Genomic DNA, 20,174 nt, shown 5'->3' with positions numbered 1-20,174 from the left:
AGAGTATTGTTGTCGGACAGAATTTAGATGTGGGTTACTTCTCATTTAACAGTTTTGTAACAGGCACATGTTACAAAGGACCATCTGTATGGTCCTGGCTTGCTTTTGTGGGAGGCTGTAATCAGTGATATAAGCACGTGAAAGTGTTAGTTTTTCTTTGAAATATCATTTCAGTTCTCTTCTTTACTTGCAGTCACTCTGGTACTCCTGGCCCCAGAGAGTTTGCCATTGGGGTGTGACTGACGGTGTTCCAAGGCCTTCCCTGAGGGCACTAAGCTATGCTGCTGCAGCTGTCCAGATAATAGTTCATAATTGCACCAAAGACCAGAGAAGGTGAGTCAAGAAAGACTCTGAAACATGACACAGGAAAGAGCAAATGAATTTCCCTTTCCACTGCACCCAGCATGAGGTGGGGTCTGCAGCTGATGGTAGTAAACCCTTCTGCACTCCAGAACCACAACTACAGTCACAGGGCTTTTAGGCAACATCTAGATTTGGTTGGTTGTTTTTATTTTTTCTAATGAAATTTAATTTTACCACTCTGCTTTCCATCATTGAACAGAGAAAGAAATAGTAATGACTATATGCAGAGGATATCTTCTAGTAATAATCCTTTACTATAGCTAGACTTTAAAAGCAGGATCTGTTCTCCCCAAGGCTACTTATTCCCTATCTGAAACATTAAAGTAACTGCTGAATAATTAGCCGTTGATACCTTGGAAATTAATGTTTAAAATGCAGAGGGAAAAAAATGTACATTTTCTTCAAGAAAAAATATTCAGGCTGTGAGTTGAAAGTGCCTAATCCTTTCAAACATTCCCCACTTTCCAAGAAAACAAAAAAGATTATATTATTACAATTTACCATGTATACCAAGCTTTTTGTCATTTTTGGTGCATTTCTGAAAGCTATAAGGCAATTAATTAGGCAAACTCTAGGATTTCAATGTGCTATTGTTCACATGCTAGGATTTTCTGACATGATAACGTGCATGATATGTAAAAATTATAAACAGGTAGAGGAGACTAGAAGTGAATGGAGTAACTGAGCAATAATTAGGTTTTAAATATTTAATATTGCTGAGAAATAATTAGGATTCAAAAGTGGACATAGGTATCAGTCAACAATGAAACCCAAGAAGCTTTCTGAGGTGCATGTGGGCTTTCCAGCCATTCATTCCTGTGTAATTAAAGCTGTCATTCTGAATACACCTGTCTGAAAGTAAATCAATGGAATCATGTCTTCCTGAGTATGTACAGCTTCAGAGCTTTTTGCTATTTCTTAGTGGTTCACACAGTCACAGGACAATTAAAACAACATATATAATCAGAATCTGTAAAATAACCTCAAATTTCTGCTGCTGCTTCCCGAAAACACAGTGAATTATCATGTGGGGTCTGAAATGTGTAGCCATGATTGGAAACTGGAAATTCATAAATTGGCCTTCTCACTAGATAAAATCTTGTTGCTGCATTCACTGTGTCTATTAGTAAAACACAGCTCTGAGAACTCCAGCTCCTAAGCAGACCAATATCCCAGGAGAAGAGTGCTGGATATTTCAATAACTTGCACTTGCCAGCTGGAATTCTGGGAGGGGAAAGATGTCCTGATGAGTTTGTACAACCGTGTCTCATTGACAGGTGGTTCCTTGATACATCATTGGCCAATGTGACTGAGGAGGCTATGGCCAGTAACTGGTTCATTTTCAAGTTATGATCAAAGGTGACAGGGTCCAAAATCCAGGAACCCCCTAATTACGTAAAAATGTTTAAAATAATCTCTGAAAAAAGACTGACTGACATGTACTACAGGGTTCCTGCATTATTTTAGGTAACAGTAAATGAATTTCCAAAGAGTAGTATGAGCAATAAGAATCAGAGAAATAAGAGGAAAAGGGTCTTATGCTCTCCCTACTTCTTTCTTATTGTCTCCCTTATTTTCATTTGAATAGTTCCTCTGCCACCCCTCTATCTGCTCCTTTTGTTTAGAAATTCATCTCATTCCCTCTTGAATTCCATGATGCTTCTTGCTTCAGGGGCCCTTTATAGTAATTTATTCCATACACTTCTAATCCTTCTGTGTAAAGTAGTTATGCCTTAGCATTTCTTTTCATGTTCTCAACTTTCTAATTTTTAGACCATGTCTTCTAACTTCTGTCTTGCAAGTGTAAAGAGCCTGCTTGGATCAATTTTATCAGTCTTCATAATTTTTAAAACTTCAGTTGGGTTACATGAAGTCTTTTCATTTCCACTGAGAATATGCTCAGCTTTCTCAGTCTTTCCTTATAGTTAAATCATTGATATCTGGTATCATTTGTATAATTGCTCTACACAGCTCCCCTGAAGAGCAATTAAACCTTTACAAAGATATAGAGGCCAGCACTGTATAAATTACTCAAGGTAAGGATCTGAAAGGTAAAAATTGTTCTTAAATAAAAATAATTCTGATTCTCTTGATTTAGATGGAAGTTCCTCTAGCATCACTGTTCAAATTCCAATTCATTTACATAATGGAATGAAAAATTATTTAAAATTATTTGCTGTGTATAACAGGAAAATTAAAAGAGGAGGAACACTTTTCTGTTATAAAGTCATAACAAGGAAGAGGAAGGAAAAATTGGAAAACAAAGAGTTATGAACCAATTGCACTTGACTAAGGGCTCTTATGTCCTTCCTACCCTCCTAGGGTCAAAGACTCAAAAAAGTAGTTCTAGTAATGAAAATTTAAAAAAAGCTCCCCAATTACAAAATCTTGGAAAGAGCACACTTCCAGAGCTTGACACTATCTGTACTTTCAACTTAGGTATAAAGAAAAATACTTGTGCTCAAACCTATAATCACTGCACTGGCTCACACACCTTGCTCATAGTAAGTACAAGCACCAGTTTTACAAGTAAGCACATTTTTCCTTATCTCTTTATCTGTGAGACTTAGACTTGCTCACAGCCGTGCTTATTTTACCCCACTGAGTATATGCTATTTGTGACAGAGGCTGAAACTTTTATACAGCAGAGTGGCATAATTATGTTTCTTATTTGCTGAATATAAATACGAACATTGTGCTTTAACTGACCACACATACTACAATGCTGTCCCAAAGTATGAGATACGTTTCAAATATGCCCATTCACACTTTTTTCCTAAGTCAAAATTGTTTAAACCTTTCTCAAACATCTTTACTAATTACTATTTTCTACAAAACAAAATGAAATACTTATTTTTCAAGTCCCGTTATTGACCAACATTCTTTAGAATACTGAAACTTGGAGTGATTGGCACAATATACAAAAAGAAAGACACACTGTCCATTTACAGGTGAAGCTCTTTGGTGGATGCACAGCCCAGTTTGAGAATGCTCAGATACAGAAATAACCTGTCTATGAAACTTCACAATGAAGGAAAAAAAGAAAGTTTCAATCCTGTGCACTTTCATGAGCAACTCAAAGTCAACTACACTCCCTATGAAATCCTGTTGAGAGGAAACTGCTGGAAATCATGATCAGGACCAAGAGGGAGAAATTAAATTATGAGATTTGTTAATAATTCCTTTTATTTTATTTATCTGAATTTTGAAATTTCTAAAGTTGGACAAGCTTCTTTTTTCCCCTAGGATCCTGTGCTGACATAAATCATCACTTCTACGAACAGCTTTTCTGATATATGACAATGCTAATATAAAATGACAATTTTATCCATTAGAAGCCTTTCTTCTGAATTACTTGGAAGACCTCAAGCAGTGGTTAGCATAGCATCATAGCAGTGTGTGAAGATGTGTTGTTAAGATACATGTGCAAATAGGAGGAATTACTGGCTTCTGTTCACACTCATCTGCAATACAGAAACAGTTCTTATATTACTGTTTCCAAAGGTGATATTCTCATATTCCCCATAGATTGGAATGCAGAAACTTCAATATGGTAGGTCTACTCAAACCTATGAAAATTTCTATTTGTTGAGATATTTAAACTTTAGTGCCCTTTCCCTGTACTTCACAGGATCGATCTAGGAGGGAATATCTGTTCTGTGAAAATTTCCTCCCCCAGCCTAAGGCTTTTTAAATGTCCTTAATGTAATATTTTTCTCCTATAACTGTTTTCTCTTTTGACAAAAAAAAAAAAAAAAAAAAAAAAAAAAAAAAAAAAAAAAAAAAAAAAACCCACAAAAACAAAAACAAAAACAAAAACAAACAAACAAACAAACAAACAAAAACAACCAAAAAAAAACAAACCAAAAAAACCCAGACCTGACAGTTCCTAGAGTAATTCTATAAGGAATATATATTTCACCATTAAATTGTGCATGGTACACTAGTATTTTCCTGCTGTATGTTTTTCATTAGTTGGTTCTATCATATTCTTGCCAAAACTGTAAATAATTACTGTTGCCAGTACTGAGAGATGTTTCAGCTTGGTACTGAGTTGCAAATGCTAATAAGTTAATACAAACTATTAGTGCTCCACAATGGAATTGTGCTGAGGCCTCAATAAGGATGAACCCAGTTGTGGCTCCTGATGGAAGGTGGTAATCCCTGCCCACCAAAGAAAGGCTTGGTGGAGGAGGAAAGAGAAGAAATACAACTTCCAGAATAAAAAGGCCATATTTTGCTGTGTAAAATTGATGGTTACAGGGATGGTCAATAAGTGTCAGCATTCATATCCTCCCCTAGATTATTCACAGCTCTAATGAACAGTGCAGGTTTTAGTTCTGATCTTAGAAGTAACTCTAATAAATAGCCTAATTTCACTAAAATCTCAACATTTATTTCCATTCTTACCTCTCAATTTTTAAAGCAGCAGTACTGCATTTCTAACCCTGTGGTTATCAAGTTTCTTTACTGAATCTTATCAGACATTTTATCCCAAGGCTTTCAAGAATCAAATGTCAATTTACTTGTTCAAATTTTAGCAAAGTGTTTAGAATTTGCAATTATTTTTATTACAATTTAAATGGTTCAGTTATGTCGCAGTAAAACTGAACTGCCTTATAGTATTTTTTTCAGATTAGAAATTGCTATTAATTGTTTTTATTTATTGTGGCACGTTACATCAAGGGAATGTCTTTTATCCCTTCAGTGCATTTCTCATTCTGTGATACGTGCCTGAGACTAAACCATGAAACGTTGTCAAAAGTAACTGGAATGTTGGTGAGAAGTGATACGAAATCTCAGAGAATGACAGTGTCAGACTCTTAGCCTGTCAGCACCTAGGAAATACACACAATATACAAATAGAAGTAGACGAATGTATCAGATATTACTGGGGTATCTGCAGCCTTTTAAATATAGACTATCTTGTATATGCTGCTACAACAAAACACCTTATTCAAATAAATTTATGTTGCTAGAGATGCTCCTGAACAATGAAGATTTTGACATAAAAAATAAGAACTATAAAACCTTGTGGAAAATGATTTGCTTTCTGTACTATTTATTGTCCTATTTCTGTACTATTTATTGGAGAGTAATTTCTCCTCTATGCAACTTGTCCAAGAGCACCTTGGAGTATTTAAACAACATATTTGGTCAAAAGGACTGTTTTTATTTTTATTCTTTTGAATGAATATACTGTGCCTGTTTTTCTGTTGTCAGAGGATGGAAATCATCTTAGATTCATACAGTCAAAAGAAATTCTAAAGTGTTTAAGTTCAAATAATTAAGATTCCTGAATGTGAGAAATATAAATATTACACTTTCAAGGTGAAAGGGCTTATATACACAATAGTCATCCATTCTTCTTATAAATTACGATTCCTGACACTCCTGGTAGGCAGAAAGATGGACTGGGCTGACTTTTTAACTTTTGCTTATTGTTTTCATTTTCTGTTTGCCTTCTGTCTCTCTCTCTTTTCAATGCTTTATTCTTTCACTCTTTCTTCCTCACTTATCTCCGTTTCTCTCCTTCTCTCTGGCTCTTTCTCAATATTGCTCTCCTCGTTCTTTTTTTCTCCTTCACACAGAATATATTTCAGATATAATGTAGTTCTCCTTTATGTTCCCTATTGAAAGTATTAAAAAAACACCCAAACTCTCTTAAAGAAATTTTGGGGAAAAACCTTTTTCACTGTGCCTTAAGATCTAGAATTTACACTGAAATCTTCTTCTACCACCCCCATATTTGTATTATTGTATCAAAGTAACTTAATGGGTAACAAGAACTAAATTTTGATTTGAGAATTATTTTACTATTTACATTATATGCTATTTATATCAGGTTGGAATTAGGTTGGAAAAGATTTCCTAGATCATCAAGTCCAAATTACAATAATGCTTGGTCATGGTGCATATATGTGTCACAAAATCCACATTCTTATAACATTATGCTCTAAAAAGACGCAAGCAATGTGAGAGGTGGAAGAATCATCATACTTATGTCACTAAAAATTAGGTCCTTGGGTACATTTAACTGCTTACCAAATTTAAGTCAAGCCAAGTCGTCTAAGCACTGATCTCAGGTTTTGACTGTTTGTTACACTTAATGTGTTAGCAGCCTTTCCCTCCTTGTCCCTGGATTTTGATGGAGGATGAAACCAATCAGTTGCTGAGAAAGCAGAGTCCAGACCTGAACCCTGTGCCATGGTGCCCTACCTAATGCTGCATTATAGGGATCATCAGTAAAACTTAACTCTCTGTGTCCAAACAACTCTGGTGGTGGACAGGTTTGAGGTCTGGCTGACCACTACACTTCTTTGTCATGACAAATATATTTTCCAAGATAAAACAGGAAGTTATTTTAAGTTGGTTTATGCTCTTGATCAGACACCAAAGGTCCTTCATCTCTGCTTGATGAGTATACTCACTTCACACACACAAAATACTAAGACACCAGTTGATTACAGTTCAATCTTCATATCTCAGCATACATATGGCTTAGGAGAAGGGACTACGTTATCACCAGCATCTTTATCCGTACTTGGTTCTTTTGATTTGAAAGGCCTTGCAGTTCTTGAATTGGTCAAATTGCACCAGAACCAGGGACTATAAGACTCTGACTTGGGGTGTGAAATACCCTCTGGTGCTGTAGGGACAGTGACTCCAGAAAGAGCTAACCAGGGAAATTGCACCTGAGCCAGACCCACAAAACCCTAGTGAAACTCTTTCTTATGGACAAAGTAGAAAGCTGTAAATAAGCCTTTTGCAAGATGGGGATTCAAAGTGGGCATTAAATTGCTTTTATTAATATGCAGTGTAATCCAGAATTAAAGCAACACCACCCAGTGCAGGTTTAATCCAGGAGATTCCAGGGTCTGCTGTCCTGGGTAACTTGAAACTGTCTCTGCAACTGCATCCCATTTACAAAAATGACCAAAGGTTCATAGGCATTTGGCACAGACTGATTTTAAGGTAAAAGAGGATGTTCTGTGTAAAACAGAAGGGAAAACCTTACAGCAACTTGGGGAACAATCACCTGTCATCTTAGAACAGGGCATATAATAGACAATCTGCCTCAAGTCCTCTGTCACTTTCTCTGGATTTAAATTCAAAGGTAAAATATAACGTTTTTCCTTTTTGATGCATAAAGACTTCTTTTTACTCATAACAAAAATAAGAAAAGATGGCTATTACATGCAGCACTTTGGCAATTTTAAACTACACTTTCCATTTTCCTTTCCACATCTAGAGGGCTATTGTATGTCCAGGGGTTTCAACGTATATACTACTGAACATATAAAGAAAGAAACATATATCATGCCAAAATAATTTAGTTTTTTATTACAACTTTTTCCTTCCAATTTTCTACTTATAATGAGTGCATAAAAGACCCCTTTTCACCCTATTGTTTTTAGTCTAAAAGCCACTTTATTCTTAATAAAAGGAATAATAAGTGCCAGTTGTAAAATACTCTGTCAATCACTCCAGCACTTACAATTATGTAACACCTTTCTTTAGGACCTCTTAGAGTGCTTTAGAAAAGATAAAAACAAATAAAATAAAATTACAATTACATTTAAATGCAGAATTAGACTATCAGTTTTAGATCACTTGAATTTTGTTACTAAAGGTTGAAAAGAGACAATGTGCCTCTGAACACCCTGCAAGTAGCTGAAAGCTGCAGTAGCCTTGTCCATGCTGATCTTTGAATGAGCTATTTCACAAGACCCTCATTAAAAGCAGCCTGAATTCTAACAGAAAACATCTTCTTTTGCCCTGATTCCCCATAGCTGATACTCTTCATCTTACATTATTTCCATTTTCCTGTTTTTCCACTGCATATTGTTTCCTCTGTGTGCACTGGTCATGGTGGGGGAATTATTTCTTGAGATAAAAAGATAAAATTTGGAATCCTCAATAAATCCTATGTTCAGGTTAATTGGAAAGGGTGAGGAGTGAAAACTAGATGTGATGAAAGCTCAGTATGCTGGAACCAATGCTTAGCTTGTGTATATGGATATTTAATTTAGGTTTTGAGATGAATGTAATTTATAAGCTCAGGAAAACAAAAACGTGAGTCAGAATAGACAATATTCAGTGATGGAAAATGCTGGCTCTCCTTACAGTCACTAATGTGTTTGAGACACTTAAATTAGATATCTATAGGACGTGTTCCCATGTCTTTTCAAAAGAAGCAGTGCAGCTGTGGGTCCTCAGAAAGGCATGTCAGTAGTTCATCATTCAGTTACCCTTTTTTGCAGTTATTTTTGGTAGCAGAGGTCTCATTACAAGATCATAATCCATGGATTTATGAAACTACTTGTTAAAGGTAAGGGGAATGTGACAAAGGTACTGTGCTTTTTTGTTTTATTTTGTTTTTACTACCAGACAAATCAGCTCCTCTAGATATGCTGCTTTCTTCTCTAAGGGCTCCTTCAGATTAAAAAGAAACGACTATCATCTTAATTTAATTGTAAGAAACCTGGTGAAACAGATTATATCCATTTTATTTCTCATGCCTTAAAGTTCAGCAAGTCTGAGGGGAATTTTTCAGTGCTTTTTCAATGAAATACATAAAACACTGATGAAGGCTATTAAAACTCATGCACTGTTGGAATGTAAGGAAGCCAATCTAGTCGATTCCCATGAGCAAGGCCATGCAATGCCTGTTGTATGGCTAACCATCTGCATTAACCATAAATAAACAGGGAGATGCTGATAAGAACTGACAGTATTTCAAGGAGTAAATGAAAACTGATCTCAACCCATAACCAGCAAAAAAGTAAACAAAGAGTAGAGTCTAGCTGACTTGGGCTTCATGCTGAGATGTCCTAGGACTTCCTGTCTGACCTCTACTCTTTGAGAAGGCACAGGTAGCCCATAGGTTCTGTGGAGAAATTTCTAGCCCCAGAGAAAGATCTCAAGGCACCTCAAAAAGCAGCTGATCCATGTACTTAGGCAATGGAACTGTGCTATTACCTCATGAGAGTTTCCACTTTTAGATATCTAATTTAAAAGTTCTGTTTAGGTATTTTCATGCCACCTTGGGTGTTAAGTTCAGCTGCTTAAACAGAGATGACCAGCACCATTTGAGGATCCTTTGGCTGTCTGCAAATCTAGAGAAGTCTGTTATGTATGATGTGGTGGATATATATCTTTCTGGAGCTAGCTGGCTAAGACTGGGTGTGTTATTTTTGGCATTTTCAGATGACACTTAGAGGCCTATATTTCAGCAATTGAAGAAGATTCCTGTATCTCTGAAGAGTATGACAGCATTCTAGGAAACTAAGTTCCATGCTCTAGGCACTGGATGCTGATTTATGTGCCCTAATCTAAAAAAAAAAAAAAAAAAACCCCAAAAAACCAAAAACTACTTCCAGTAGCAAAGATATACTATCAGGGAGAGGGCAGCGTTGGGGAGGGACAGGCACACACAGTTTTCCAATCCCTGGGGTGAGACCCACTGTGTGGCTGATAGGACTTTCTTCAGCAGCTTCTCCTCTCCTCAGCTGCACAATCTTGTTCCCACAGAATGACCTCTGCTGTGCCCACAAAACCAGCTGTGAGCCTCTGAAGTACATGAGGAGGGGAACTGATCCATTTCTGGTGGGTCATTTTGCACTGGGTGCAGGCCCCTGACCGTGTTCATCATGCAGCTGTACAAACAGTGGTGCCAGCACAGGGAAGGGGAGGAGGGAGAGAATGACTTGTGGGCTGCAGGAACCAAGCCTAAGTAGGCTGAAACAGACCTGCCAATACATGTGTAACCACAGCCTCCATGGCTCTCTGATCACACCTCTACTCTGAATGTTTTCCTTTTGAAACTTTCCTTTTGCCTGTTTACCTACTGAGACAGATCAGTCACTTGGCACCTGTGTTTGCTTCCTGCATTTCTGCTTTTACTTTTCCTCATGGTCAGCGACTGAGCTGTACTGTCACTCTAGCAGCAATAAAACATTGTCATTGGAATTCCTCCAAAAAAGACCCAATTGATGCTCTCGGTTTGGCTTATGTTGGGGGTTTGTTGTTGTTAGTTTTTACCATCTTTTACCGTCTTTTCTTTCTTTCAGAGAGTTGGTGCTTAAGATAGCTGGGGGAATGAACACTGTCCCCATTGTAAGATTCCAGCATAGGGATGAAATCAACATGTCTTCCATGTAAATGGGCTCATTATGCCGTCAGTTCATTTTCATTATTTCCTTTGGCTTTAAAAGAGACTAATTGTCCATACAGTCATAGTCAGCCTGTATGAGGATGCAAATTAATTTATGACTTACTGCAGTGAAGAAAATATGCAGGACTCTCAGAGCAGTAGTCAATGAGATTTTAAACACATGCTTAAAAGAAAGTCCCCGCTTAATTCCTTTGTAAATATGTCATTAGTGAAAAGCACTAATACCTGCTGTATATTCTGCACTAGTGCATCAAAATTTTAATAGTTTCTGATCTGCTCTTTGCTGGGTTAAAAGCTGGGTGTACTGCTGGGCCCCAAGCATGGTGAGAACAGTGTTGCATCCAGTAGGCAGCCAGACACTGGTGGTGTCCCCCAGGGATCAGTGTTGTGACCAGTCCTGTTTAATATCTTTAGTGATGAGGGGATTGAGTCCACCATCAGCAAATTTGCAGAGGACACCAAGTTGGGTGCAAGTGTTGATCTATTTGAGGGTAGGAGTGCTCTGCAGAAGGACCTGGACAGGCTGGATTGATGGGCCAAATCCAACAATATGAGGTTTAACAAGACCAAGTGCCAGGTCTTGTTATTGTGACTTTGGTCACAATAACCCTGTCCAGTGATCCAGTGCTACAGGCTGGGGACAGAGTGGCTGGGCAGTGGCAAGGCAGAAAGGGCCCTGGGTATTGACTGACAGCAACTGGACATGGGGCACTGTGTGCCCAGGGGGCCAAGAGGGACAAGGGCACCTGGCCTGGATCAGGAATGGTGTGGCCAGCAGGAGCAGGGAAGTGATTCTTTTCCTGCAGTCGGCACTGGTGAGGCCACACCTCGAGTGCTGTGTCCAGCTCTGGACCCCAGTTTAGGAAGGATGTTGAGATGTTGAAGTGTCTCTAGAGAAGGGCAACAAGGCTGGTGAAGGGTCTGGAACACAAATCCTGTGAGGAGCAGCTGCGGGAGCTGGGGTTGTTTAGCCTGGAGAAGAGAAGGCTCAGGGGAGACCTTATTGCTCTCTACAGGCACCTGAAAGGAGGCTTTAGCCAGGTGCGGGTTGGCCTCTTCTCCCAGGGAACCAGAGACAGGACAAGAGGACACAGTCTTAAGCTGTGCCAGGAGAAATTTAGGGTGGACATCAGGAAAAAAAATCTTCATAGAGTGATTGGACATTGAAATGTGCTGCCCGGGAAGGTGATGGGTTATCAACTCTAGACGTGTCTTAAAAAAGACGGGATGTGGCATTCAGTGCCATGGTTTAGTTGATAAAGTGGTGTTAGGTCAGAGTTTGGACTTGATATCAAAATTCTTTTCCGACCTAGTAGATTCTATGATTCTGTCATTCTGTGATCCTTTACATAGAAAGTGTGATATCAAAACTTGACTCAAAATGTAGTAAACTATTATAAATTTTGAGGAAAAAAATTCCCAGGCAAACATTTTCTAATTTTCAAGTGGGGCAATAAAAAGCTCAACAAACTCTTTAACGAGACAAAGTTTAAAAAAAACAGTCTTTAAGAAATGTTAATTAAGATTACAACATTCCTCTAAATTGGTGTTGACTATTCCAAAAATACTTTAGAGTTGTCTGTACACACATCTTAAAGTATTCAGTGCTGAGCTAATAGTCTGCTAATGTTTAAATAGCAAATGTATCTATGTACAGCAATCTTCAAATTTGAATCTGTATGAAACCAAAAAGTTAGAAGCTTATGAGAAAAACGAGCCAGTGGAGAAGATAAGTACTAACTTGAAAAAAAAGAAATAAAATATATAAATTATATTGATATAAAACAATCCAAACTCAAATTCAACCTGTAGGATACTTATTATAAAAGGGTCAGCTTTAAAGATGCATATCCAGTGTTTTTAACACAGAGAAGTAAAAGATTATTTTCTTGTAAAAAATACTATATTATATTTGTAATTCTATACACTTCACAGTATTAAGTAAAATTTTTAAAACTTAAAACATGCCACTTTTATTAATGGTCCATTTTAAAGCCACCAAATATTTTTATGTCAATTACTAAAACAAGGTTTAACGCTGTCAAAAAGCATTACTGCTAAAAACAGTCATCTTCTCAGTGTTTTCATCTGCAAAGCATTACAGTTTATAAAACAATTTTAACTTGGAATACGTAAGTCTCTGTACGAAGGCTTCCATATGTTAAAAATTTTATTTGTGTGTTTGATTCTAAATTGCTTTGAAAAAACAGACAGTTGAGGTTTATAGAATGGAATCTTTCTTTTAGGAAATAAATGTCTCAAAAGTACAGGGCACCAGCAGTAAAAACATTCTCACCACAAATCAGAAACACATTGAGAAGTGTTTGTCGAGTACACCTTCTGAAACCAGAATTTGTTTCTATTTGCTGGAAAATTGAAAAATCTGTTGTATCTTGGCATGCTTGTTTGGCCCCTTCCCAGGCTGTTCATGCAGTAGTGGCATTATTGTGCAATAAGGCTTTCAGGACTTATAAAGCTCCTCTTCCATTTAATTTCTAAAGTTCAATGTATTTTTCCAATGGTCTGCATGGAACCCAATGACACTGTTCTTTTATAAAGTGAAAGGCAGAAGTGTGTATTTCATGATATTTTAAATTTTAATTTTAATTTTAATTCCATGATATTTTTAATTTTTAATAAAATATGAGGTATTTTTAAGAAACAAAGACAGTTAATCAGTGTCTCAGCTTCTGCATGGCACTTAGCCAGAATCCACCAAAGCAGACACTTGAAGTTTAGAGATTGTTTTTGCAAGGCTAATTTAAGGTGAACTTAGATGGATTCAAGATTTATAAGCAGTACAAAGTCTTGACTGGAGCAAAGTTCAACTAAGTAATCCACAGCTTACTCTGCAGATGAAGTGCTGCAGCCGAAACTTCCCTGTGATTTAGTCTACATTCAATGAAAATTTTCAAAACAGGCAGAAGGAGTGAGTTTCACTGTTTCACTTCAAAGGTCTCCTAATAACTGAGAGGATTAAACTCTTTTAACCAGTTAAGAAGTTTAGATGATTTTGAGTGAGTAGCTTTACATTAATCAATAATTCTAAGTTGAAAGTTTAAAGATATCATAAGCATCCATGTCCTTTAACTCCTTCAGGGTTGCAGAGCAACAATGCACCTGTTTTCCCAGCATATCCAAAGCGCTAAATACATGACAGCTGTTTTTAGGTTGCTCTACTGAAGTGAAGTTATTGGTAAGAAGATTAATTAAATTTCTTTACTGAAACATTTAGTAAAATTAAGAACCTTTACATCACTTATAAGAGACTTCCTTCTTTCCCTGCTAAATAAACAGATAATACGTGTTTAAAATCATTCTCGTGTGAGCTGTGCAGACTTTGATATTAGTACCTTTTACCTCTAGCACGCTAACGCCATATGTATATTTTATCAAATTAGAAATAAGTTTCAAATGCTCCGTTCCAGTGACAAAGGTACTGCTGAAATAAAAAAGCTGAGGATTTTCAAACTGAAATGAAAAAGGTATGTGTAGAAAATGGCTATAAATTTCTTCTTTTTACAGGGGAAGACGAGAAATTATACATGATAATAGTAAAAGAACTATCCTTTATCATATCAAGTGGTTCTTCTTAAGTTCTTTTTGCTCACGTTTACCATTATTAGTGCAGTCAGAGAGCCTGGTTAATAAAGAATTACTTCTGCATTATATGGTTGTACCTCAAATCTTTTGCAAAGAATCAGGATAACATATGTGCTGTGAATTCTGAAAGAACGGGTGACAATTTATTGTGAGTTTTATACAGTCTATTTTAGCATTAGTCCACAGGACTACCCTAAAATAATTTTTAAAAAACTCTTAAAAGACAGAGGGAATGAAGAAGTGAAGAAAAGGCCATGTAGGATCACATACACTGTGATGATAAAAAAAATTCCCATTTTTATTATTAACAATAAAAACAACCATCACACATGTAATGCCTAGGAGTCACAATACTTTTTGAATAGAATATCAGAGACAATTGGGAAAAGTAATTACAATTTTGATTGATAGAAGGACCACCCATATCTTTTATCTACCCAGCAAGGTATAATATGAATGGACCTTATTTCTCAAATGAAAAGTTAAAGGAGTGGGAAATAAATCTGTTAATATGGATTTTAGAAATGACTGAAAACAGGCAACTTTTTATCTTGGAATGTCTTAGACACAACCACATCCTGCTTCATGAACATCACTAGCTTTCTTTGTAACTTTACATACATGAAATACAGAAAAACATCTAAAAAAAGCATCTATTAAAAAATCAGAATACAAAAAAAAAAAAAAGGTGGAATATCTCATCAGTTCCTCTTTCGTAACCATCAAAAAGAATGGAAACGTTGATTTTTTGTTTGCTTTCTACATATAAGCTTTCAAAGCACTGACAATCTTATTGATGTGTGTTAGTGAAAAGATAATAGATATTTGACTCAGAACTATGATCATGGTAATTCATATAAAACTTAGGAAGATCATGTCAATAGAAATTCATTTTTGTATTCTTTAAGCCCTCAGAGTTACCCTTTACCTTCTATACAAATTACATATTGGGAAGTTGAAAACAAATTTTCATGTTCCTAATGAAAATAACTAGTTTTGCATTGCCATGGCTCCAGAAACATGATCAGGGCTGCATATTGTAAGAGTTTTGATAGCAATTGCACAAAACATGTTTCCAAGTATTTAAAATGCCTTCTTGCAATTAGACTTAGTGAAGTTGTGCTCTGTTTTATTTGCTCCCTTGCTTGATCTATGAATCTTGGATTTTTAACTACTCTGTGTCCCTTCTTAAGCATTCTGTGGTGTCTTTGTGGATTTTGTCCTTAATTTTTCATTGCTCTCACATTTTCCACAATTTACCAAGGCATTGTTGAAATAAATATGTCAAAGATTGAGAGAATAGGCTGTAGCCTAAATATTATGGGATAGACAGTAGCCCTGGCTGATTTCCATTGAACAGATAGAATTCAGTGTGATTAGGGAGATTTTTGCCTGGTCTGATGCTTTGCAGAAGTGTCAGTTTCTCATCTTGAAGTGTACCTAGTATGCTTTGAAGCTTAGAGTATGTTCCTTGTGTCTGTCTTTGGGGAATATATATCACCCTGGAGAAGTTACTAATATTTTAAATATTTTGATAATTAGATATGTCTCATTCCAGAACCTTTAAAGAGAATTTGAGATTTCATTTTCCTTAATGATGTACATAAAAATAAACTGAGTAGTTAGATGGGTAAATGGGATCTACAGGGGAAAAAACAAAGAGAAAATTGGCTGGGTGAGGAAATCTGAAAATGGTAACTTAATAAGCATACCTTAATGCATCATAAGTGCCACTGGATGTGTTTGTTTAATTTCATTATTATTTTCCACATGACTATTTATGTGGTTTTCAGTTTAACTGGGACGAGACCAGTACTTCATTGAGAAATCAGCTTCAAAGGCTGATTGTTGGTCAATGCTGGAATATCTCTCCTGCCTAAAAGGCACAATGTGATGTGGCTCCTCAAGGGTGCACCTCAATCACTCTTAGAGAGGGGAGCTTTAGGCTGGGTGAATGGGAGCCCCTGTGAACAGCACTCGTGCATTTTGTCCGTCAGAGGAGTGGATAATGTGTTTTCGTCCAAGATTTCTTAGGCATTCTAAGATGTTACTTTTTTATCAGAAGCTGATTCAGCCTGCTTGGTGGTGCAGCTGCTTCATTAACCAATACCTGCCCATGCCACAGAGCTGCTGGGGGTTTGTGTTATTAGCACAGTCCCTCTTGGCAGCAAGCAAGGCAGCCGGTGGGAATTGGCAGTGCTGGGCACTTCATGAGACCTGCTCAGCACATTCCAGTACTGAGCCCTAAATAATGGGCTGGATTTAAAGCAGTGTATTAAATCTCACACTCTTTTTCATAATCAGATGGGGGAAAAGGTGGGATATGTCCTATAATACCTTGACCCGGCAAAGCTGCATCTATACACATGAAAAATAAAATATATTTTAAGAAATGTACTTTAAAACTTGATCTAACAACTATAAAAACACTGAAAAGGCTTCAGTATGGATTCTTTTGCAAAAATGGTTCTACAAAACAGAGAGAGCTAAGAATAGAATGTATACAATAATTTATCAATGGTATGTTAATCTGGAATAAGAAAGTTTGTTATCTTTATAGTGCAAGTGAAATAGACAATCTTAATTTTTGGGAAATCAAATCCTTTAACAAGGAATTGAGATAGTACTCTGGTATCTGTTCAGTGATAACACCAATGCTCTAAGTAATGTTCTTTCCATTAGAAATATTTTTTTTTTACATTTAGAATTACCAAGTGGGAAAATAATCAATTACAGGTATATAGTATGCACTTTTCCCTACTAGTAATGTTACAGTTGATTTTTTTTTCTGACAAAACAGTAGAAGGATTCTTTTATTCAGGATATTAAGGTTTTTTTTCAGACAATTTCTGACAATTTCTTAAAATTTGCAGTCCTTATGTAGGCAAAACTCTCAGTGAAGCCAGTAAGTATGTTCTAAAGAAGGATTTTACCAGGGCTCTGAATTTATAATTTTAACCCCTTAAACTATTTCAGACCTTCTAGGGGATGGGTAGTGCTCTGTTATACTGATATATTCCAGAGCAAATTGCCCTTGCATATGATACAGTTGTTGACTGGGATCAAATAGGGGCTGAGGCAAGGAGGAATTTGGCCCAGTGTGTGTAATGACAGTACAGTCCTGACCAGCCACGCATGTGCATGTAATCATTTCAAGTTGTGGTCTGAACTGCTGGAGTATTTTGAGCTCCTAAGCTCTTTTCCAAATTTAATACCAGATATTAGTCCTACTGAAATGGATGGGGAATGAAAAAAGTATCAACTTACCACTTTTAAAAGCCCTAACTCAAGTCCTTTTGTAATGTTCACCTATTTTTTTCATGATGAATCATAAAAAAAGAAGAAAATCTTTAATAAGGGGCTTTTTCCACACAAAATAGAATTGTTGAGAACTATACAGTATATTTGAAAACCTTAGAAATGTTATAGATGTTTTTCTCTCCAGCTTTTATCTCTTTCAACTGTCTCAAGCGCTGTGGCTGCATTACATCTGGTCAGACTGGAGGGTTTACTGATGCTTGGGAGAGATGAGTATTTCATACCTGCCCATCTCTGCAAATGATCTACAAAAATTTAAACCAGAAAGAAAACCAGCTGCTGCCATTCAGCAAGAAGTCTATTACGAATCCCTAGGTGGCATGGAAAGCATTTAGACTCATTTCATTCACATGTCAGGTAAAGACTTTCATTTAGAAGTGAGATGAATGCTGAATAATGGACCTTTTGAATAATGTAATTAAGAATTCATTAAAGCAGCCCTTAAAATAAAATCTCATGAATTCAATGCATGTATATTTTCCCCCTCTAATGTACTAGAGGATCAAATGAATGAATGGAACATAATATAATACTGATGTTTACAAAATTTTCACATTTAAATTAGATGAACTCTCAGTATAATACAATATACAATTTTTAATGGCTTCTGAGTAGGAACAATTAGAATTCTTGAAAGACATTGGTGTCCTTGTTAGGAGGAAAATTAACTTATCCAGAGTGGTGCTAATCTCTCAAAGTTTGCCTTTTGCAATACATGTTTACTTGAAAAATCTTGATGCCACTGAACTCTATGGAAACTCTCACACAAACAGTTTTGTTTCCTTCAATGTGTATACAACTGTTTTGAGAAAGCAAGAATAAAAATTCTGATATGGATTTGTGCACTACCTTTCTGATTTTCAGCAAATCAGGTCTCCTCTGTGAAATGTCCTCCAAGATGTTCTCCACATCCTGCCCAATCGTTGAGAAGATTTTGTCTTAATTGAACACCCAACAGGAAAATGCAGCATAAGCTCACAAGCCGGTATTCAAAAAGGCACTGAGTTATACACCCAGCATCCACCTAGGGTGGGATGTTACTGTGAAAATAAAGGTCATCTGTATGTCCTGGGAATGTATTTCCAGGTTTTGACAGTGGGAAACCTGGGGTGAGAATTGCAGAGGGCAGGACCATCCTTAACAAAATCAGATTCTCCCCTGCATTATCCTCTGCCCATGAGTAGGACAACATCCAACAGCAGCAACATCAGAATTTTGAAAGGAAACCTTAATTATTTTTTTTTTTTTTTAGTGTTCTATTTGAATGTGAAGGTGAACTTGGACTACTAGAGGGTAAAAGCTTTGTCCAATTTGCAGGCACGGATATGTGCAGAGGGACAGAGATGGTTTCATGGGCCTTGACCTCTGGCATACAAGGACAGGAGTGTCAAGGAAAAGATACATTTTGAAACATTTAATGATGACAGAGGCCCTTGAATATGCATAAATGACTAAAATCAGGGTGGAAGTTAAATGTCTGACTAAGAATCCAAGCAAACAAGACATTTATGTCACTGTTGAAAGGCTTAGACTTCATTCTTAAGTTTTAAACAGGGTTAGTAAAGATGAATTTCATTTAGATTTGTCTTCAAACAAGAGAAAGAAATGGTAATGAATGAATTGAAGAAGTTTTTATGTTAACAGAACAGTAGTACCTCGTGATAAAATGTGAAATGATAACTGCCTTGGCTACATTTATACTTATTAATGCAAACGTTCTGCCCTACTCAAACCACTTTCTGTTTTTTTGAAGAAAACCTAGTTTATAGAAAGCAAGACTAGATAGGACCAGAAAGACTGTTTGTTGTTATGAACACTTTGCAAAACATTAGGAGTCCGTAACAATTCAGAGAATATTGACCTGCTTTTTAAGAGTCAAGTATTAAGACCTGACAAACGTTTTCACCTTTTCTTAGGCCCTGTTTTGGAAATCTATCTCTACTGAACCACAATAAGAATATAATCACAATTCTACAGGCTTCAGCTGGTGGAGATGGTGATATCTTTACTCCTTTTTCTCTTAATGTATTCAGGAATGGGGAAGGCAAGTCCATCCTGTTACCTGTACTTGTAGTGATGCTGAATGAAAACCCAGCTGTCACCAACGACACAGAAAGAAGTGCACGAGGACACGCTGGTGAGCAAAGCAGGAAAAGGGCCGAGCTTATTTACAAAACTCAGTTTTATAAATTTCCTATGGTGCCTGTGGATTGGAGGATGGAATTCCACCTCTCAAATCACGTCAAGCCAACTGTCAATCAGCTTTCTCCTCCCACCTAAAAATATGTAAACAATGAAAGACAGTTAGGAAAACATGGCCATTGTTTATAGTACAAAGTGTGATAAAGTAAAAATTCTGACTCCAATATGAAGAACAATACAGAAGGCTTAGAAAAGTCTTCAAAACCAGGGCAACACCCAGCCAGTTCAGCAAACTCTGACAATATTGTCAATCGAGTCTCAGACTTGAGAAGTCCCCATATAGACAATACATAGATAATATAGGCAGCACAGATGGAAAAAGAGAATAGAACAGGCCACAATAGTCAACTGCCAGATGCTTATTTTTAAAGAACGAAACATGGCAAAGAGAGATTTTTATCACACTTGTTGCTGGAAAAAACCTGAGAGGTTCAAAGTACACAAATATTTTCCTAGGCCTTCAGAAAAAGTAAAACAACAAATAAAACAAAACATAAAACCATCACAAGCT

This window comes from Prinia subflava, chromosome 4 (genome assembly GCF_021018805.1).
Source record: "Prinia subflava isolate CZ2003 ecotype Zambia chromosome 4, Cam_Psub_1.2, whole genome shotgun sequence".
In the NCBI taxonomy this organism is placed as follows: Eukaryota; Metazoa; Chordata; class Aves; order Passeriformes; family Cisticolidae; genus Prinia; species Prinia subflava.
The sequence above is the reverse complement of the archived record's forward strand: the minus strand, read 5'-3'. Positions refer to the sequence as shown.